The sequence below is a fragment of the Cynocephalus volans genome, chromosome 8 (genome assembly GCF_027409185.1).
Source record: "Cynocephalus volans isolate mCynVol1 chromosome 8, mCynVol1.pri, whole genome shotgun sequence".
NCBI lineage: Eukaryota > Metazoa > Chordata > Mammalia > Dermoptera > Cynocephalidae > Cynocephalus > Cynocephalus volans.
This window is the reverse complement of record NC_084467.1, coordinates 87,694,051-87,698,501: the sequence shown is the minus strand read 5'-3', so window position 1 is coordinate 87,698,501 and position 4,451 is coordinate 87,694,051. Positions and strand designations below refer to the sequence as shown.

The following is a 4,451-nucleotide window of genomic DNA, read 5'->3' as shown; positions in this document are numbered from 1 at the left end:
TGTGGGGCCTGGCTCCTGGCTGGGGATGGGAATTGCATCTCTGCAGTAGACTCTGCTTATACTTCCTTGGCTGGAGGGGGAAGAGTACTCCATGTGACTCCCACTTAGAGCACAGAGTGGAGAGATTGTGGCTTCGTTACCGCCTGAAGGTGGTGAAAGTTCTGACTACTTCACTTTAAATTTATCTCTTCAGTGTCTGTTTTCTACCCATATCTTTTAGAAACTTTCTGCAATGTGATCATGCTCTGAGATGACGGCAGAAAGAAAGTATTATGGTGGGAGGAGGCAGCCCGGGCGGGGGCTTCATCTTCCAGCCAGCTGTAGGAGAACTGATTGAACCAGTCCTTTTAATGTTACATTTTAAGGAAGTCTGAATTTCACTTGAATGTCTATACCTTTTGGTCCAAAACTAGGAAGCCATCCTTTTTGGAAAAGATACAATTGAAAGTGCTGCAAGAGTTGCTCCCTCCATGGTATAAGTCAAAGTCTAGCCATAAACCAAACCATCCCCCTCCACCACCAAGTTCTAAAGAATTTATGCCTTCTTTGATAAAATATATTTTCTCTACTCCACTTAAAGACCTTGAAATTAGGGCTAAATGTGTATAGGAAAATTTCACCTGTGCCATAACAATGGTCACTGAACTTGAAAGGATGAATCGTGTACACTTCAAAAATCTGATTATCCATATCTTGGATGACCAATAGGACAGGACTATCTAGCAATGTCAATTTGCGATAGTTTTCAAGCTGGTCCAGTGCTCTAACATGCTATAGGCCAGTCTGCATGCATACCCTTGCACTCTTGCTGGAAGGCATCAAGCCAGCTGCTCTATGTGCATGTTCTCCAGGAGTGCGCTGGGCGGCTTCAGGATCTGCTGGTGCCTTCTCATCCTCCTCTTCATAGTAGCTGCATGTGCTCTCCCTGCCCTTTGCCTTCTCAGTGGTGATCATCTTCCAGCTCTGGGTTGTCAGCTCGCTGAAGAAGTTGATCATATTTTGTTCTTCCCTTCCCACCATCACAGAGCCTTGCTCTTTGGCATCTTCCCCACAGACATCAGGAGACCACCGAATAAAGAATGTGTACAAATGATCCACCCTTTCTGGAAGAACAGTAAACCAGTACTCGGGCTGTTTTCTTTGTTGTACTGCTGGACCATGGCTGCGGTATGAGTGGAAAGGATTTTCTCATTGGTTTTCCCACTTTGATGCACAGAAATGTGGGCGGGGTCTTACTTTTTTCTTCTTTTGAGGAAAGTATATCTTCAGTGGGAATTCTCTTTAATAGCCATAACTGAATTTCAGATTTATTATCCATTTGTGCACCTTGACAGCTTTTATCCAGAGTAGATTCCAAAGACAGGTGTAGAGAATCTTTAGTCCTATTTCCTTCTGCAGAAAAGGCTAGTTTCAGTGAAAGGGGCTCTCTCACACCCAGGTTTTATGTGTCTCATTATTGCCCTCAGCTGGGGGATCATCTACCTGGGGAAGATGTTGGGAAAGTAGAATAATTTAATCAGGCTCTCTCACCTTAGGTCTGGTTGGGGGTGGTGCAGCACATTCTTTGTATGTAAATTGTGTGTGTGTGGGTGGAATTAGTGTGCATGTGCAGCGCTGCGGCTTGGCTGGCATCTGCCTCAGGCTGCCACCGCTATGTGCAGCCGTATTTTCCAACCTATGGCTTCCAAGGACCTGTTTGCCAGTTACCCAGCTCATAAACCTGCACGTGAGGGGTCTGGTAAACCCAGCCTGATGTGTGAGGGGTCTGGGGACCCAGCCTGGCATGTGAAGGGTTTGTGACCCAATCTGGGACGGGCTTAAGGGGTCTGTGAGCTCCATACCCAGCCCTAGGTTGACAATTGGCCCAGTTGGCAGTATTACGGGCAGGTAAAAGAGCTTGACAATGGACAATGTCAGCAGGATTCCAACATTAGCCTAGTGCAACAACTGGCGTGGTTGTGTAGCTTTATAGAAGAGAACTAGTAAGGGTGATGTCTATTCTCATTGACTCAATATTTTTGCCATCACTTAATTCTGCCTTCTGCAAATTTTTAGGTAACTGTGACCCTTCTTTATTGTTATTTAGGTAATATTCAAAAAGTTTAACTTTGTCTAGATCTTCATGTCTGTTCAATGTATTTTCCACCTGGCTCTCTGGGGAACCAGATTGATTGTCCACTTCTGGCATTATATCTTTCTTCTCACAGGTTTATAAATCTAGGGCCCCCTTCAGCATCACTCTCTGTTCTTTCTATTCCTGAAAAGTTGAGGGTTGACTGCACCTGCATTTCTACAGCAGAATCGGTTATTTGTGACCCAGCCTTCTTTTGCCCCTCTGGGTGAAGAGAAAGGCACTCCTTTGAGGTGTTTCTTTTGTCCATTCCACTATCAGTTTGAGAAGAAAGTTCTTCCAAGTCAACAAAGTCATCATTTTCCCCTCTAAGGGAGTTTTTTTGGCTGTAGATTCAAATGCAGAGTGTGACAGAAGGTTCCTTGCTGAGCTCAGTCACTGTGGGAGATCCACTGATTGTCTCCCTGGAGGATTCCAGTTTCTTTAATTTTTCTGACACACAGATGTCTGAGGGCTTTGTATGTATGTTTTTTGTTGACTTCTCCAAAGACCAAAAGGAATCAGAGTAATGGTTCTCTCTCCATTCTGCTGAAGTTTTTCCTTGCCGATGGATTTGAATTTACTGAATGGGTTGATATCGTCTTCTGAAGCCAGGTGTCCTCATTCTTTAGGCCTGTACAGAGGACAGAGATCGTGAGGTAGGTCAGATGGCAAGGCATTTTTGGTCTTCATGTGGGGAATGTCATTGTAGAGAGCAATGCAGGCAACCTCTTGCATGGGGCAGATGAGGCTGTACCCCTCATATCCATTTTCAATAACCAGGGGATCGGACTTACGAAGATCAAACACGATGTTGTTAGGAGTGACAAACACGACGTCTCCAACCACACTCTTTCCATCCATGAAGTATCGTCAATTCATTTTTAGAAATTTCATCACTCCTGGCTCATCTTCTTCAGGAGTAGATGATAAGACTCTTTCAATGGGTTTTAAGACTTTCATGCCAACTCAGCATCAGGCAATTTATCATATTTTGCACCTGATGGTGAAGGAGAGACAGTAGCATCAGGACTGGATGATGATAGCTTTAAAGTACTGGAAGCAAAGTTAGCATCTGGCACAAAAAGCACCTGGCCTGGAATACTAGTATGTGTGAAAAGTTTATTCAGTTCTACTAACTTGTTGGAAGTAATGTTAAACTTCAGGGCTGGGGAGTTTAGGGTGTCCTGGCTTCCGTCAGTGTATTCCATAGTATCACGGGGCTTCTGAACCACCATCTCCTTCCTTTTTTTGTCATGTGTTTTATTTTGATTTTTATCAATACTATACTATCTCTTTAGTTCTGTATACCTGATCTCCTTCAACTGACTACTTTTTCTCTTTTTTTCTCATCTGTAATATATTCCTCTTCTATAGCAATGTTGCACTTGTTCTGAAATGACTGCACTAGCATCTTCTTTCCCAGTGTGAGCCCTTGCAGCTGTACCTGAGGCTGTCTCTGCATTTTGTTTGACTTTTTTTTTTCTTTCTCAATAGTTCTGGAAATCAGAAGTCTGAAATTGGTTTCACCAGGCTCAAATCAAGGTATGGGCAGGGGCACACTCCCCCAGAGGCTCTTTCCTTGCCTGCTTTGACTTCTAGAGCTGCATTCCTTGTGGACCCTTCTTCCATCTTCAAAGGCAGCAGGATGGCATCTGGCTTCCATGCACATTGCCTTCTCCTCTGCCTGATGAATTCCACCTCCCAGGTGAAGTAAGTGGTGCAGTTAATATGCTGAGAGTAAGGTTGATAAACATGAGGTAAGGAACAAAATGAAAGTGACAGTGGTTTGGATTAATCACTATAGAATATTTTTTTAAAGGACAAAAAAAAAAAAAAGTAAGCTGGTAAACATAAGTTTTTTGGTTGTGAAAATCTACAGAGTTTTTTTCATTTTGTGTTCCCTTGCACTCACCCCCCAACCCCCAATTTTTTACTCTCAGAGAGGCAAGGAAAGAGTCCAGGTTGACATAGCTAGTGAGTGGTGAAATTTGATTCAGAGCCAAATCTGTCTGGCTTCAAAGTCTATGCTCTTTCCATGGGGAGGTCAAGGAATTGTAAGGTTAGATATTAGATAGGTGATCCCTTTGCAGGTGGTCATGGCAGAATTTAGGAAGATGAAGACATGATTGTAGATTTGAGCATTAGGGAAGGTTAGAATAAAAGAAGAGATAGAATATTTTTTTGCTTACCTCTATAGCAATTTACTAATTTTTCTGTGTTGAATTTTCTACCATTATAATAACAATAATATCTGCAATACAGTATCTTTGTAAGGTAATGTCATATAATATCTATAAAGCATTTAGTGCACTCATATATGTTCAGATTTAATACCGTT

At 42.7% G+C, this 4,451-nt stretch overlaps 1 pseudogene; it reads right to left on the bottom strand.

Annotated features, from left to right (window-relative positions):
* Positions 1-389: 389 nt before the first annotated feature.
* Positions 390-3,591, bottom strand: LOC134385044 (nuclear receptor coactivator 7-like; annotated as a pseudogene).
* Positions 3,592-4,451: the final 860 nt, after the last annotated feature.